This window comes from Gigantopelta aegis, unplaced genomic scaffold, assembly GCF_016097555.1.
Source record: "Gigantopelta aegis isolate Gae_Host unplaced genomic scaffold, Gae_host_genome ctg6178_pilon_pilon, whole genome shotgun sequence".
Lineage (NCBI taxonomy): Eukaryota > Metazoa > Mollusca > Gastropoda > Neomphalida > Peltospiridae > Gigantopelta > Gigantopelta aegis.
In genome coordinates, this window is record NW_024534877.1 from 13,894 (window position 1) to 33,235 (window position 19,342).

Below are 19,342 nucleotides of genomic sequence, written 5' to 3' on the forward strand. Positions count from 1 at the left end.
TTTTTAGAACGAGCCATTTAAGTTTTTGTTTCACTCTGCAATTCTTCAATTCTCTCTCAACCCCTCCAATTCTTTCACTCTCTTCTCTGGCCTGCCAACTCTTCCAATGAGTTGGTATCATCTGACTTGGCTTTGCTTCTGAAAGCTAAGGAGAAAGATGTTGTTAGGTCAATAGAGCTTCAAAACAGTAATGTTGAGTTAAATTGCTGCAGTTTGTTTGAAGTGCTGTCTTGCTTCCTTCTTATCTTCTACTTGTTGTGAAGATGATCCACCTTTCTGGTAATGGTTCTGTGTGTTTTGAGCTGCTATTTTAAGTTGGTTTCCTCAGATACTTGTTCCCTGGGAATCACCATAGAAAAGGGGGATATTCAGTAAATAAAGAGTTCAGAGGTAGTATACCTGAAGTTATTGGAATATCGGCATAATCTATTGCTCTATCAGCGCAACTAAAACGCTTCAATATCTTCAGTTTGTGAGGGAGAGATTTGCAATTTCATTCGATGAGAGGAAGTGTCATAGAGTCCACAATCCACATACTTCAACCTTCATTTTATCATTCTGACTGGTTAGTGCCTGAATTTGGAGTATCTCAGCAACACGCGGACTGAGGCCTCGCTTAAGCTGGGACTCCACGCACGGCGACGTTTATCACTTTCGGCTATATGGAGCAGTGCCTGTGAGGTCAGCACGCAACTGAGTGTCTCTCTCAGGATCCAGATTATGCTTTGATTTCTCTAACATTGAATTTAGCCTCCGAGAAATGAATACTTTACTTTAGTTCATGTGAGTTACATTTGATCATGCCTGATACTCAAAATGTAGAGAATTACATACCTTCGTGGCATTTTCAATTTGTTCATTGAGGGTGTTTTTTTTGGTTAGTATGGCAGAGAATGCTTCTGTATTCCTAGCAATGGGGCTTATGTGCAGTTAGTCTCTTTTCAAGAGTGCTTTTTAAGACGCAGTAATTCACCTCTATCGTTGTGCACGAATCTCTTTGAGCAGTAGTAGAGAAGCTGGTTATTAAGATTCGTATTTATCACAGTTCTCATTCAATTGTCTCTGTGCTTTTCCGACTGTTACGAGCTCTCTTCACGTCAAATTCATCTGTGTCTCCTGGAGTTGTGTGGCTAACTTCTCGTTTCTCTTTCCGTTTTCGCTCTGCAGCTGCGTACTATCAGCTCTGAAAAGATACAAGCAAGTTAGTGCTATCTTCGTTTATTTACATGCATGACAGCAGCGAGATCAGTCTCTAATTTAGCTACTTGTGATTCTAACAATCTTCAAACGTTGTTTAGCTTGAGCTAATTGTTCCCGTGCAGTCAGCAATTTCTTTGAGGAGCTTGCGTTTCTCATTATCTACTCTTGTCGCGTTCGTGAGGGGGTGGGCTAAAGAAATATCTGAATACAGAGAGAGAGATTAAAGAACTGTCTGTTTACCTTGGATTCCTTTCTCAAGGTTTTTCCGTCGCGTTCTGCTGCCATTTGTTTAAGTTTGCCCAACGTGACGATGTTCTTGTTTGGCTTTATTTTCCTCTTGTTCAAGAGGTGACTTGAGTTTTTCGTTGCAAGTTTATCTCTCAAGATGTTGCTTCACGAGAGAGAGGCTACATACCAATATAGTGAGACGTTATCATTGTGGAAATACGAGGGTACCACTTGTTAATTTTGTCACTCATTAAAAGTAATGTTTCCTCCAGACCAATTGGAGCCTGTTCTCGAGCCAGTCGCATTTCTTGAGTAAGCGTTTTGATTGAGATGGTGCTTCTTCTTCCAATCTAAGAATGTAGGAAAATAAAGTACTTTACTAACAAAATAAATAAATACAATATTGGAGTGTATGCAGAGTCCCTTATTGTAATGTATGCAGAGCCCCTTTTTGTACTGTATGCGGGGGGTCCCTTATTGTAGTGTAGCTGAATCCCTTATTGTAGTTTATGCAGAGTCCCTATTTTAATGTATGCTAGGTCCCTTATTGTAATGTAATGCTGAGTTCCCTTATTGGAATGTTATGTTGGTCTCTTACTGTAGTGTATGCTGAGTCCCTTATTTGTAGTGTATGCTGAGTCCCTATTGTATGTATGCAGAGTCCTTATTATTAATGGTATGCTGGGTCCCTTATTGTAGTGTATGCTGAGTCCCTTATTTTAATGTATGCTAGGTCCCTTATTGTAATGTATGCTGAGTTCCCTTATTGGAATGTATTTGGGTCTCTTACTTTAGTGTATGCTGAGTCCTTATGTAGTGTATGACTGGGTACCTTATTGTAGTGTATGCTGAGTCCCTTATTTTATGTATGCTAGGTCCCTTATTGTAATGTATGCTGAGTTCCCTTATTGGAATGTATGTTGGGTCTCTTACTGTAGTGTATGCTGAGCCCTTATTGTAGTGTATGCTGAGTCCCTTATTGTAGTGTATGCAGAGTCCCTTATTTTAATGTCTGCTGGGTCCCTTATTGTAGTGTATGCTGAGTCCCTTTATGTAGTGTATGCAGAGTCCCTTATTTTAATGTATTCTGGGTCCCTTATTGTAGTGTATGCTGGTCCCTTATTGTAGTGTATGCAGAGTCCCTTATTGTAGTGCATGCTGGAGTTCTTATTGTAGTGTATGCGGAGTCCTTTATTGTAGTGTATGCTTGGTCCCGGATTGTAGTGTATGCTGAGTCCCTTTATTGTAGTGTAATGCAGAGTCCCTATTTTAATTTATGCTGGGTCCCTTATTGTAGTGTATGCTGAGTCCTTATTTTAATGTATGGCTAGGTCCTTATTGTAATGTTATGCTGAGTCCTTATTGGAATGTATGTTGGGTCTCTTACATGTAGTGTATGCTGAGTCCCTTATTGTAGTGTAGCAGAGTCCCTTATGTAGTGTATGCTGAGTCCTTATTGTAGTGTATTCTGGGTCCCTATTGTAGTGCATGCTGAGTCCTTATTGTAGTGCATGTTGGGTCCCTTACTGTAGCATCATTTGGGACTCTCTATTACGCTTACTTGGTAATGACTTACTGGTTCTTCCATTCTTGTATTTAACTTTTAGTTTTTTGTTTTTCAGCTAAACAGTAATTGATTTTGTGTTCTTCATTGTCCGCATTCGTTGTTTCATATCAACTAAACATTCCCTCTAATTCAGGATTTCTTTTGTGCTAACAGATCTCTCATCTATAAAAAAAATAAAAATGTATAAATAGCATCCGTTACTATATATAACTCTTCTATGATGTCATCAATTGCGTAACCACACCTCTTCAGCTTCTTGTGTGAGGAATTTCTCTTCAACGATTTTGATCTTCAAGTTGTTTATTGTTAATCAATACAAGCTTCATTCTTTTGGCTAATTCATCATGCTCCACTTTAAGCTCTTCATATTGCATGATTTCTTAATCTCCTTCCTCCATCTCTCTCTTTGTTCTTCGGCATTAGTAACTGAAAGGAGTGCTTAACCTAGAAGTAGTGAGAGAAGGAGGAAAAACAGTGTGGGAGTGATGAGGTGCGTGGACTTACTTTAGTGACAGACGCCACCATTGCCAATTTCCGAAGTTTCAAATAACTTTGAACATTTCTTTGAATGATGCGAATAGCACGCGTTCTGTTCAACACGTTTCTGGAACATCCTAAAAGGAAATGAAGGAGGACAGTATAAAGTTTGACAATGGAGTTTGTTTCCTACTTTCTTCCAATATAATCCCTACAAGGGCCTAAGACCAATCAAAATCTGAGTGAGTTTTATATCACGCTCTTCCTCCAGTTGTGCAAGAACGAACACCAGCCCTGAAAAACACTTTTACTGTGGACCAATACGATAGGAGCCGGGCTCAAGATCATCAGATCTTTCAAACTGAAAAGAAGAGAAATAAAAACATAAAAATTATAGCCATTTTTATTTCTCACATCATTTCAGCAGCTTCTTTGCCGTCCATAAAAAACACTTTTGGTATGCACTGAGATTGAGAATCTCGTAACGTTGACGAAACTCCTTGGAACATAACTCGAATTTGAAAAACCCAAACGACAATTCCTTTTTTTTTTTTTTTTTTATTTTTTTTTTTTTTTTTTTGTTTTTTTTTTTTTTTTTTTTTTTTGTTTTTTTTTTTTTTTTTTTTTGTTAATTTTTTTTTCCCCCCCTTTTTTTTTTTTTTATTTTTTTTTTTTTTTTTTTTTTTTTTTTTTCCTAATTTCCCTTCCAGCACTCCATTGCACCTTAATTGATCTGAGAACAAGTGGAGCAACTATCTTATTCGCCTGAAAATGATGAAACCAAATCAATAAAAAAATTTAAATAGACTTTTCCCTACCCTCTTTTCATGGTGGGGAATGATACAGCGTACAAAATGAGGGTGTGTCTGTCTCAATGTGACCATCAAATTATTTAATTGTTTTCTTTGTACAATTGACCAACTGTTCGGAACATTCCTTTGCGTGTTCTTTGAGCACCAAAAGCTTGACTTAGCTTCAGATTGAGCCTACAATAATACAAATCAACTATATATATAAAAAATATATATATATATCCATTTTATTTTGTCTATCTTCCATCATATCACTTCATTCATTATTTTAAGCTAACCTGTTACTCCCATTCCAACTACATTAGCAATATCTTTCCACAGAGTAGCTACAAACCAATCTGTGGAGTTTGCAAATAATTTGTACAACATTGTCACATGAGTGGATCCATGTTTCTTCATTAGCCAATGGTCACAGTTTGTAGTCCACCTAGAGAGAGAGAGAGAGAGAGAGAGAGAATCACCTCATTCTAAATTTTTCAAAGGTCACTTACATTGCCTGCATAATGAACCAAAGTAAAATCTGCTTTGGAACGGAAGTCAGGTTTTCCATATTTATTGTTCTCTGAGCATGCTCTCGAGAAGTTTTTTCAACATAACTTTTGTCAGTAGCTTTAGGAAACAACAACCTCTTCATACCAGAAGATATAAGAACCCATTGGACGCTCAATAAGATCAATACAAGGTTTGTAAATCCAGACCAAAGTCAATGAAAGTCCACTCAATACCTTCAGTGCGATACTCTTCCTGTTATCAATAACAGTACATACAATGAATGAGATCACAAGTTTAAGTTGAAACAGAAAGTTTTCATTTGTTGACAATCTTAAGATTATAATGTTATAAATGACAATAACACTCTACTTGACTATAAAAACTAAACTGCATTTCTGAAACTACAACACATCTATCTATATACGTTTAAGTAATATACACATATAAACATGTGGCTAATGGTTTACTATTCTCTCTATATTAACTAACCTTAGCAATACTGACAACATGTGTCACAAGATGTGGCAGCTGCTCACTACAACTGACCTGCTCCAAAATGAACATAGTGTGATTGAAGAGTTGTTGTAATTTCTCGTTAGTATAGTTTATACACAACTGCTCAAAAGGAGTTCATCTAAAACGCAGGAACATTATAATGTAATTAAAGTGAGTGTACTGAGAAATCTAAATCTCATTAAGTAGATAGGACAAGAAATATAGCATGTCACATAGTACATCTTAAATTTTTAAATCAAGGAATTCTTTAATATATCTGTCCTCATTCAGCTGTTTTAGTCTGTCATATCTGCCTATGTATCCATCTTCACCGTCCACCCTTCCTTCCATCCGCCCATCTAGATTTACCTTGAATATCTCAAAGCCAGCAATATCAAGGATCCGATAAAAGAGCTCCCAGTACCAAGAGATCTGTCCAATGATTGTTAATTCTATGGACAATCCATTTAAACATTCTCTCATACAAAGCTTTAGCTAGAGCTTGAGAGGAATATTTCCACCTGTTGAAGAAATTAAACATAACTAAAACACACACAAAACAAAGGCAATAAGTTAATACTCAGAGTATCATTGCTACATTATTGTATATTGTGATAACACAGTATATCTATGCTTCCTAACCTGTTCCTGTTTTTGAGATTTCACTGTAAATTCACGACCAGTTTTTGATTTTTGGGTTTCAGTAGTGCTTTAGTGAAGTCAGTTACAGATATACTCAACAATTTACTGATCGTTTCTGAGCTACAGTGTTATCAACTAGTAGGGCTGATCAGAGTTCTCTCTTGTTTAAATTCCCTATTTCCAAATTGAAGAACAGCAGATACAAACACGAAATACAGCTAGTGAAAGAAGAGAGAGTAATAAGTGAAGAGTTGAAAAGGAAGGGAGACTAACCTGCTTTTTCTTCCTCTGGCATGCCCATTATATCCATGGCTTCTCTAGTGTCCTCGTATTCCTGAGCATCATTGATTCCAGCAACTGGCAAGTTACCATTTGATAAAAACTTGTATTTTTCAGCAGGTTGAAAGAAGAATTCCTCCTTTTCTTTGGCATCCATGCCATTAAGAACCTGTAGATTATTTATAATATATAAATAATCCTTGTAAAGAAAGAAAGATAGACAGAGAGAAAGGTTGTACCTGATAGAAGATATGGAATGTTCTCTCGTCCGTGCTTGATGAACAGCACGTGACTTCTCTAATAAATTGAATTATTTATTAGTTAAGAAATGTGACAAAAAATAATATAATTCTCAGTCTATTCAGTGCTTATTTTGTTTATCCATATCCTCTCCATCCATCATTATAGTCAACAATTATTGTACTAAATTGTCTAATGTTCCAAAACACTCTCAGATCAAGTGTTCTTATCTTAAAACAAGAGGATACATGTCTCTATATTAGCTCCTGCAATATGTCCAGACGAATCAAAGTTTATTCGAATAAACTTTCCCTAAAATGTTACAACACCCACTAGTGAGAGTGTATTGATGATATAGACGATGTTGTTATATTGTATTGATATTGTAGCTCATGAACTACAGATTCTGTAGAAATACTAACTCAATGATGTACATGTACATCCAATAAGAAGCATGAGTGAGTAAATTACTATTATCTAATTAACTTACAAAACGAGAGGAATTGTCATTTTTGACAGTTTTGGCATTTCCAAAAGCTTCCAAGATGGGGTTAGCTTGAAGTAGTTGGGCCTCTAATTCACCCTTGTGACCGTGAGACAGCTTTATGTTCAGTGAGGTACTAGTTGAGGTACGTCGTATGGGACCCTTTCCTTTGGGATGACTGTGAGATCCACTAATAGCTACAATAGCTAAATATTGAATAACTTTTTTGGTATTCTCTGTCTTGCCAGCTCCTGATTCTCCCACTGTAAGAAAGAAATACACATTCAATAAATAGCGGGTAAATCTTTCATTAAACAGTAAATTGTTAGTAAACTGCTACAAAATTATAGTAAACTTTAATAAATTGTTAGTAAATCATAGTAAATCTTCAGTAACATTGTTAGTAAACTGTTAAACACTTATGGACAACTAGCACACTTACGTGCAAAGAATGGACTGGTCCTCTCTGTCCAATAACATATTACGATATGCTTGGTCAGTGACTGCATAGACATGAGGTGGCATTTCATGTCTCTTCTTTCCTCTATAGAGGTCAACTACACGATCAGTATATATAGGTAGCATACGATAGGGATTAACAACAACACAAAATAGACCCAGAATAAGTCTGTAAAATAGGAAAAAATCAGTAAACTTCAGTAAATTATACAACGTTCTAGTATACTATTGTAAATAAAAAAACTTTCTATTGACATTAAACTAGTAAATTTAGCCCTTACGACTAATAAAGGCATAACAGCACTTTTGTTTAAAATTTCAGAAGCAGAAGATGAGTGGAACAGTTGTAATAGTTCATATTTGTCATAACTTGACTGATGAAGCTCTTAACCCATAGTTATTTAAGGTATGTAGTCAACATCTGTTCTACTGATAGAGACTCCATTGTTGATATAGATACTACTGTTAAATGTTAACAAGGTACTTCCTAGTATCCTATAGCAACCAACAACAAAGTAACTAAATGCTTCTTGTGGAAGAAGAAGCCTGATAAATTTAGTAGCCATTTTGTAATGATTAGATCAATTCTACTGTGATATGTGATGGCTACATTTGTCAAAAAAATACACCTTAAATTCATAAAAATTATTGACAGCTGCTTTCCGAGTTGCGAAATTTGCACTTAAACATGATAATTTCCTCTAAGGAAATGCTACCTACTAAGAACATGGTGTTTCATTAAAAGAATGTACTAGTATAGTGAATGCAACTTATAAACACAATCACTACATAACATTATTACAACATAGTATAATATATTGTAAAGATACAGCTGCTGATGTTAAACTGTCGGTGTTATTAACATTTTGGTATCATATTTCCTATAAGTTTAACATACTAATTACATTTTATTGTTATAGTATTACTGGTAACCATTTCCTCCCCCAACATAACAATAGGCATTATCTCTTTTCAGAAGTAAGATAGTGAGAAGTGATATAAAGTGACCCCCACATACATAGTACATTTCAAGAAACCACTATCAGACAAGAAAGTACTAAAGACATCGTTCTTGTGTATAAGTGTAGTGATAAAAGGTTTACTAAATTTATTAATTATAGCTTCTTATTGTTAAAAATATGATCGGAATGTATTATTTAGACCACAAAAATAATAACAAGATGCTGTCACTCAGAGAGTAAATTAAAATATTTCCCTTGGTTCAAAACTAAGATTTCCATATATGGATGTAAGATCTAACTGATAAGACACAATACAATTAGATATTTGATACGTCCATTAATTGTTTATGTATCCATAAGGTATTGCTTTGTATGTCCATTGTATATCATCCATTTGCATATGAACTCTAGTCATTAAAATATTGATGTATTAACTCACATAGATCAAACCAGAATAATAACGATCTGTCAAATTATGAAGAACAGATGCTTCGTTCAAAATGATAATTCAGCCATGTCCTTCAACCTTTTCAAATTTAGGCGGGTTCATTTTTTGGATTTCATCTTTGGAGACATTTTCTTTTACTCCATCTTGAAATTCTATACAACTAACATGTCTCCTTCTTTCTTTTTTGATGGAGCCTGGAACAAATCCTGCTTCTGGGGTGAGGCATTCCCAGATAAGTTTTTTTCTTCGCCCCATTCAGCTTGTGCGACAGCATCGTGGAGTTTTACCACGATCAACACTCAAATACTTCAAATCTTGTGTATCCGTCATGTTGAATTCCTGAGAAAGAGACTTCTCTTCCAATACCAGCACTAAATCTACGTCTGCAACAAAATTGGAATCTAAGTGTCTATTAACACCCCTCAAGACTAAGTGCACAGTGGTCACGTGATCTACAACTGATAATTGCAAACAATTATTTAGTCATACTATGAATAATAATTCATGATTGATTTACATTAACTAGCTGTTTATATAGTGATGAATATTTTTTCTGGAAGAATGACAGATATGTCCCAGCTGTTTATAAATAGACATATTAATTCACAATAGAGTATTCATTGGAGGCATAAAAATACTCTCTTGGTAAATGGATCCAATACCAATGACAACCAACCAACATGATTGATGTTACATTAACTAGCTGTTTATATATGCAGAATGTATACTGATGGCATTTAATATAGATAATGGTTAATGATTTAATAGTGCCAAACCAAATGATATAACAATACAATACAAAATTTCTATTAATCATTTACTAGATGGTTGCAAAGTTTTTCATAAGGTACCTAAATCATATTCATTATGATACAAACTTTCATCCCAAGTTCTGGAAGTTATCTAAACTGTCTTCAACCCTCCACTATTATCTGTTTGGTCCCATCAGGACTGGTCTGGTGTCAGATTGGGTAGTACCTTGCCTTCTTCCTCCAAGTTGAAAGAGATCAAGGAAGTCGGAGGTGTTCATAGAAAGACAGGCTAGAGTTCTCTTGACGTGATCACTGTGTTAGCAACAATATTGAGTTTTAAACGTTTTTTGTAGGGCTATGGAGAAAAGAAAGATACAAATAGTAATAACAGTACTGTGTGTTCTAGAATCCGTATGCTATACATAATCCTAATGAACAATAACAAAATGATTACTCTTACAGCTAGTAAATATCATGTGAACTTAATATTAAACAATTACAATAAGTACATGTTTTTGTCCAATTATTGAGTAATAGTTTAATTGTTGTAGTATTCATGTAGATTAATATATTTAATATACAATAAAATAATTATACTAAATTTAATAGTTAACAAAGTTAACATGACATTGGAGTAAAAACTACTAGCAAAATGGATGCATAAAATGTAGCCTTGGATGCATACATTTCCTTCATATTACACAGATCATATTAAATATTTATAAGGTAAAATTATTTCATTATTACAAACACAATCAGTGAACTAGGCAAGTGTTAGACCAAAATATGCCATAATTACATATTATTAACGCTAGCATATTACTACAAGGTAAATTAGCAGAAACAACTAGGCTTCATTCAATGACGCATAACTCCTTACAGCCCACTACTTTGTTGTTGCTAGATACTAGGTTCAACTAGCATTGAAAGGTTTGTTTTGACCTCAGAAGCATTGAAATAATATAGTGAGAGTGTGTACTGAAATAACAACAACAATAACTATTGTAATTACTTGTATCATTATAATGTCTGCCTATTGTTTAAAAATAATTGAGTGTTGTCATGACGACATGATTATACCTCATTATTTTCTCCTCCAGTGTTCCTCTTGTAATAAGACGATAGACATGAACGACTTTTCTGACCAATTCTATGTGCTCTATCCATAGCCTGTGTGTGTGTGTGCATGTGTGCAAAGACAATCAAATTTATTTCATGCTCACATGAACACAACATAAATTTCTCTCATTCTATTCCCATATTAGTTTTTGGAAAGATCATGAGAAAAATGTTAATATCATCAGCTGGTTTACTGTTCAGCACATTCCTTGACAATACAACCCACATTGATATAATTAATTCAATTATACAATGGATGGCATACACACACAGGTCACGTTCATACCTGTAAGTCCTTCATGGGGTTCCAATCATGTTCAAAAAAATATCACTGTATCAGCTCCTGTCAAATTGAGTCCCAAACCTCCCACAGGAGTTGTCAGGAGAAGAAGATCAAATAGAGGGATCAGTATTAAATCTGAACACACAATATACATTGACATAATTTATATGTTATATACCTGTGAACAAGACTGTGTCGACTATTAGCAGGAACAGATCCATCCAATCTTAGATAAGTTACAGTAGGCATATGAACTCTAGAACAGAAGTTAACTATCATTACTTGTCTCTTTTCATGTTATTTACAGTACAGAGCTATAATTCTATGTCCTACTTCAAAAAGTTCTTTCTCAATAATATCCAACATTGTCTTGTACTGACAGAAGAGGAGTACTCGATGTTGGCTCACTACAGCTCTCCACCAAGACATGCCTCCTGTTCTAGATTACTTTCATTGGTACCAATACACATTCATGGAGTAGTTGTCTTTGATAGGAAGGAGAGAGAAGAGAGAGAGAGAGAGAGAGAAGAAAGTAAACAACAGTGAACATTGTTACTTGAGAGCAAAGCAGTTTGGCTGAGTGATTAATATCATGTAATGAACTGTTCTCTTTTGACAAAGACTGCATCACATTATTATACAATGGATGATCTGGTGATACCACAAGTACAGGATGATTACAGACCTACGAAAGATATTGTAAAGCCTATAAAATAACAATGACATCATTCTATATTTTGAAAACTTCACAAAGTTACCTGAAATATATGTGTTTGTGAGGAGTCTACTTTCCTCTTCTTTTCAGGCACAGCTACTCTACTTCCTTTTCTTCAATGACCATCTCTTTATTGTCTTCTTCAGAAATAACTCTTCTACATTTTGCCGAGCTGCGACTCTGAGCAAATCTTCATACAATAATACTAAATAGAAGAGAAATGATATTGATATGAACATTGTTTGGAACTCAGAGGTATTGTTTATTTAATAATTATATGCTCAATTGATGTTTTCAAAAGTCCTTAAAAAAGTTGTGACTATTGATAAGTTAACACCATCTATAGATCATCAAATAAACTCAATGATTTGTAGTGTTAATACATGTACATCATATGATCAGTCAACTTAAGATTATATGACTTGCTTGTGTTTTCTTTGTGTATTAGTTATTATTGTTGTCATTTAATAAGGTTGGGGGGGGGGGGGGGGGGCAACAACATTTGTCAATATTGCAAGTTAAATCAAAGCTTTTGGTATTAGAGTCTAAAAACTTTGCTCTATCTGATGTCTGATTTCCCTTTCATCAATAAAACCAACACAATACAATAACAACAATACAATAATGTTTGTACAATAACAGCTCCCAATAACATGTGCATAATGTATGTACTTGTAATGGACTGAGATCACAGTGGTAAATCTTGAATGATTTTTGGAGGGCAAATCTTGTAGGACATCCATCCTCTTTCATTCTTCGAAGTAGGAAAGGAAGAACTTGTCTATGTAAAGCTTCCATAGCAAGAGCACCTAAAGAATTAGACATGACACATACTGACAGACAGACAGATGTGGACATGGGTACACAGACAGATGTCCAACAGACAGACAGACAGACAAGTAAGAGGGTATACAGAACTTAAAGGTTGTGTTAATCAACAAACAATCTATGTTTATACTTAATTTGTGTGTCTTTCTTAATAATATGTGTAAAAATAAACCTAATGTATGGAAAACAACAACCTACACAAGATACACATACACACACACGGTATTGTATCAACTCTCTAGTTTGACAGAGAAGAGAAAAAAAAATAAAATCAGAGGCAGGTAAGTAGAAAACTAATATCTATATATTAACCAGTTATATTGTATGAATACTTCCTAATACATATTAATGTGTCAATTACCAAACATACTGTCGGTATAAATATTTTAATATAGCAGTATTCAACCAGTAAAACACTGTCATGTCAGAGGAGTGACAGTAAAGAAAAAATGTTCTGGAGCTACGATACCTCAGTGTATGTTACGTTGTCCTTGATGGAGATAAATTCATCACTCATAGAGCTGTGGCCACTATTTCTGTTAATTCTGTGTTGCAGTGTGGGGACTCTCTTACACTAATCTGTACTATACCAGGTTATATACTAGCAGATGTGGTAAGTAAAGAAGCTGACAAGCAAAACTAAATGTTAATCACATTGTCTCAATTCCTGTCAGTACATAATTATCACTAAATCATTAAATTGATTTCAGCATTATAAAGTTACGCTCAAACTTTGTCAGTATAATTCCATGTGATGCTAGAAGCGATATCATATTATTCTCCATAAATTAAATTGGTACCTTTTTATTTCAGGGAGCAGAATACACTAGACAAGGTTTTATCAAACAAGGCAGAAAGTGTATACTAGCTTGTATTGTGTTTAATACAGTGGGAACTATATTAGGTCTAGTAAATGCTGCTGCATTGTTGTATATTATTGTGACATATATATAGTACATGTTTAATTGTGTTATTCAAAATGATTTGTTTCACCTGCTTCTTGTTCTTTGGATGAAGATTTAGCATCTCTACTAAGAAGATTGGACGACCGTATCTTTCGTTAAATTGTTGTTCTGTTCCTAAGAATCCTGGCATTAAGAAGTCAAACAATGACCAAAGCTCGAGGACGTTATTCTAGAAACAAACCACATAACTAGTTATTAAACAGGTTTAACTGGTATTGTACCTGAATTGGAGTGCCTGACAGTATAAGTCTGTGGTTAGCATTTAACATTTTGACAGCTTTAGTGATCTAAAAGAGATGAGTCATTGAGTATTATCAGTATAGCAGCTACTGTACTTGGTCTTTGTATTCTTAATAACATGTCCCTCATCCAAAATGCAGTAATTCCAATGTATCTCTCTATTAGAAAGAGAACAAAATGTAATTGTAATAATAAATAGTAGACTAGTAAAGGTGCACTAGTATACTGGTGTTAATACTAGCATACTGGTATAAGTACATTAGTATACTGGTATTGATACTAGTATACTGGTATAAGTACACTAGTATACTGGCATAAGTACACTAGTATACTAGTATAGTTACAGTAGTATAGTATACTGGTATTAATACTAGTATACTGGTATAAGTACACTAGTATACTGGTATTGATACTAGTATAAGTACACTAGTATACTAGTATAGTTACAGTAGTATAGTATACTGGTATTGATACTAGTATAAGTACACTAGTATACTAGTATAGTTACAGTAGTATAGTATACTGGTATTGATACATTAGGTGAGTGAAGATAACCAACTTGAAAAATTCAATGTCGTTTCTAACAATGTCATAAGAAACAATTATGAGGTTATGTTTTAGTGACTTGTTTCTGTAACCTTTTGTTATAGAAAATAAATAGATAATTATAATCAAAAAATTAACTAAATTACTTTGATCTTGTTGACGGTGGACCCATATATGTAAAGGTCGAAGATGTTCATTGCTACAAAACTTCTTCACTTCATAAAACCAGTGACCAGTCAATGGAGGAGGACATACCACAATGGATGGCAGAGGTTTACAATCAACAAGTCCAGTCACCTATAACAAACCACTCATGATTATACAATATACAACTCAGAAAATTCTTCCACCAGATATAGGGACATTCTCCAATAGTATAGAAGTACTTACCTTATATTTTTGTTGCCTGTCATAATGATCACCAGCTACAATACATATACTTTGCAGTGTCTTACCTAAACCCATATCTGTTGTATTGAGTCAAGGCAGGGATTAATAAATATATACATATAATATTAGTTAGTAGAATATCATAATATTAACACTAATAAGTTATCATTATATACACAATACTACCTAGAGAGGATACCATCACAAAGTATGCCATGGACCTTATATTTGTTCAAAAACGCTAACCAATTGATACCATCCTAAAAAGAGATATAAATCATTTGTTGCCAAACTCCCTCATTACAAGTTCAATTATCTTACTTGTTGATATTTTCTTAAGTCGGCTTTTAATGGGTATTGGAACACGATAGTTGTCTAATTTACTAGAGTCCAATAACTGTTCAAGGAACTTTCTTTCTTCATTGCGTCTCTCAGCTAGTGAGCTGGCATCATAGAAGGACTTGATATGCCAGACTATAGAAAAAAGAGTGCATAAATAATACATGTAAAAATTGTGCTCTTATTACTTCTAGAGGCATAAGAGTGACAAGTTTAGCAAAGCATTGTGATGCCATAAGTCTTACATCACGATGTTTTGATCGCTCATTCGTCCTAGTACTGGCATGACTAGTAGTACGACATAGCAAAGAAGATCTAAATCAATGGTGTCTATAAGACCTACATAAAGTATTCACTATGTAATAAGAAAAGGTAGTTACCCTTCTTACATGCAATGACTTCAATAGCTCCTTGTCTGTGTATGTTGTTACTAGAGTCACCAAGAAAAGGCAAAATTTTGTCCATGAAAAACTAAAAATAGGGAAAAAATGTAACAAAAAACAAAAAATAAAAACATCATGCATTGACCGGGAATCGAACCCGGGCCTCCCGCGTGGACAGGCGAGAATTCTACACTGAACCATCAATGCACAACTGAGGAAGTAAGCTCCAAGAACACAAGCCATTTTTCCTTCTAGGTTCTTACTTTCATGGTTTCATGAAGATCTAAATGAGCTAGAGCAGCTGTACATCTTGCAGCCATATGTCTGATGGCAGTTAAAAAGAGGAAGTGATACAAGACAACAATGATGGCAACAATGAGAGTAACTAGAATAGAAGAAGACTATAGTAATGAACGATAATATTAAAGTTATACCTGTTCTTTTTAATGCAAACATTAGTAACTGGTGCTAATACCTCCAAAACTTGTAATCCATTGATTACAGTCTGTGCATCTTTTGATAAGTCATCACTAAGAGCTATACACAATAATACTGAGGGTAGCAATCAATTTTAATTACAATTTGAAGTGGGGGTCATTGGTAAGTGGGTTAAGTGGATCAACTATAAGAGACACAAAGATTTGGTAGTTTTACAAAAAGATAAGAACCAAAATGTTTAGCTAAAGATGTCATGGCTACTTCTCCACCTTGTCGTTGAATATCTAGCGACTAATACAATGATTGTATTAGTAATTACAATAAAGACTATATTCTTACAGATTGTTGATTAGCAGCTGCACTGTTGGCTTCTGCAAGAGCTTCTTTCATAGCTGCTGAGGGACGTCCAGGTCCTCGTCTACCACGAGTAGATTTTTTAGTCTGAGAAGAAGACAGAAATAAGCTTCATACATACATATATACACAAAAACCTCTCACTAAGGACAACACTATGAATTAAGGCACCATCTACATTCAAAACACTTGCTCTGATCTCATACTTAAAATAGTCGATAATATTCAATTACTGTATTAAGAGCCCCAATATTCCAAAAACATATACTGTGAAATCATTGCAATAACAGTTACTTTACCTTGTATTGGATTTTTGAAGTGAAATAATGCCATCATTCCAAGTCCATGCACAACAAAATTACTTCTACCTTTCCCAGGGTCTTCTTCATCAATAGGAGATCCCATTTCTACTACTAGTGAGTTGGATGTCAGAGAATGAGGTGACTGGACTGGGTTGTATGGATGTGTGTGCTGGACATCACAACACAGATAGTTGCAGAGATTTTTAATGATCTTGCATTAGGACATGGAGTTCTGTCATGACATATATCCAATAGACTACTGAGCCATTGAGCTGATAAAGACTGCAAGTAAGAGTCTGTTTGTGTTTTGAGACACTCCATAAGAGGTCGTATTATTGGATTCAATTTTACTGGCAAATTGGATAGAGTAATGAGAGAGCCAGCTACACACACCTGGACCCTTCCCTGGAGGGTTGGACACTGTTCTTGAAGCTGACCCAATGTGTAGTGAGGAGATTTCGGTGAAAGGTCTCAAAATCCTAACAGTTTGAGAATGATAAATGATAGCATCAATCAAGACATACTGGTCATGCTAACCTGTTTTTCTTCTGGTGTGAGAACTAGAGATTTCATTGCAGTAGTATAAGTGGTTGTTGCTAATTGAACAGCAAACTCAGTATTATATCACACTGTGTATACATAAATTATATACAAGAAGTTACAAATAGTTTAAAACAAACCTAGGATTAACTCCACCCTAGCATCCACACCTTTTCTTTTCTAAAGCAGTGATAAGTACCTACAATAAAGTAGTGTAGAGATGTGCTCAATGAACAATAAAAATATTATGTATGTAATATGAACAGCTATACATAAGACTGCAATTAAAGGGTTCCTTATAATGCCATTTCTCTTACATGACAATCCTTTTGAAGAGAAAGGAGAAATGGTGACATTTCTTCATATAGACATTGTTCAGTTAAGATTGTCTTTAACTTTTCAGCAATATCAGGTGGACAACTACCCCATGAGATCACTAACAGTGCTGATAATACTTTATATGTGGAACTAATACTGGCAACCATTTGTCTCAAACTATCAACTAGTGGTAGAAGAAAAAGATGAAGATATTTCTTGGCCAGTAGGCCCAGTGCCCTGAAAAGTGAAAGATGAAAGTAATTATAACATTACTATTATTATACTAATGACAATCCTTGTATGAATAAGCAATGAACTCACTTAATACTGTTACTCTAGCAGTAAATGAAGCTTGTTCTTTTAATAGTAACTGTTTCAATACCTAAAATCCTCCAAGGTAGAATTCTCTAGTGAGCCTCCCTAGCCACACATAAAACAAAGTGACATCTCTCTCTCTTTTCTCATTATAACTTACTTCTCTTCTTGATAGAGGTCCTACCAGGAGAGATTGTTTCTACTGCCATAGAACTGGGTGTAACTAATACTCCTAACCAATTGCATTAAATAAACAGAGAGTACTGACGAAAGATTACTCTCATTACATAGAGCTAACATCCTTTCCCATACCTTAAAAAAATACAAATACTAAATAACAGTTAGTTCACATATACTTACATCAAATCATGCTATATTTAGCACTGAGGTGTCTCCCTCTAGTGCTAGCCTCTGAAAGATTTGACACTATTAAGCTATCCATATCCCAGTTACCCAGCGACTAGTGGATTCACATCTTCCATCATCACAGATTCTTTATTGTCCTGAGATGAACCACGTACAGCTGAAATGGTGTGAGAGAGAGAAATGGATAAAAGACGAGGTACAAAATTGGATAGAGCTGAGTCAGAGAGCAAGGAAAAGCCAATTGCTAGAGAAAATATAAAGGAAACTGTGAAACCACCTCACTAATCAAAAGAAGTATTTGTTTACTATTTACAATCAATAGTTACTGACAGTAGTTGTCTCACTTACTGTGGACTGAGTCTGAGGTAAGTAAGTCAGCAGTGTTGAAAGAAGATCCATAACAGCACTAGTAGATGCTGATAAAATCATCTAAAACTGAAGAAGACTGTCCCAGAGAATTTGAACAAGAGGCAATACCTACAGAATAACAACATCTTAAATAATAATGCAAAATCTGTTGCACTTTTTTTTTTCTTTGAAGGAAGTATGAAGTTGATCAATACTGGTAACAATGCTCCTGCAGCTACAGCTCTAACATCATCATCAGCATCCTGTAATGCTCTGAGAATACTATCACCAACTAATGGCAGTAAACTAGTTGCTGCTAGATCCTATAGTACAGGTATTTTTTAAAATACTATAGTATAAAGTAACAAAACCATTCTAGCTTGCTAATATATGTTGTATTCCCATTAAAGTAGCATGACGTACTTCCCATAGCAATTGCTGCACTAAAATTAACAATATATCCATCACTTTTCTCAATCTTTCATCTTCTAACTGTTTGCATACAATTCCCAGGACCTGTGCACAAGTAGCTCTGACTGGAGCAACAACCTATACACATGGATAATAATACATGTGGTTAGTAGTACTCTGTGTGTGGTCACTATTGTATACCTGATCTGATACAAAGTCTGCAAATCTATCAAGTGCAAAGACACAAAGAAGACGAATAGCACCATCACTTAGCCACTGTTGTGTCATCAGTGATCGCTATGACAACAAGTGGTATATCATACATATTATATTCAATAGTACATGTATACTTGTTCTTGAGGTGTTGAGGCTGATATCCCTCAGCGGTATCTCCGTGCAATTTAATGATCTCTCTCAAGGCTGAGGGCAAGGGCTCCATGACGACACTGAAAATACACAATATTAAGTGTGTTATTAGTATCTAACACTTACCTCCCATTGAGGGCTAAAAAGTTTTTCGAACACCATATTCCTCACAAAACAAGTAAATGCCATTCATCAGACTGTGATAAGAACATTAATACACTTATAATTATATTATACCT

The 19,342-nt window shown here is 34.9% G+C and overlaps 2 pseudogenes; both read right to left on the reverse strand.

The window, feature by feature from the left end:
• Positions 1 to 3,779: 3,779 nt before the first annotated feature.
• Positions 3,780 to 9,115, reverse strand: LOC121366567 (annotated as a pseudogene).
• Positions 9,116 to 9,826: 711 nt separating this feature from the next.
• On the reverse strand, positions 9,827 to 19,034 carry LOC121366568 (annotated as a pseudogene).
• Between the last annotated feature and the right edge of the window lie 308 nt (positions 19,035 to 19,342).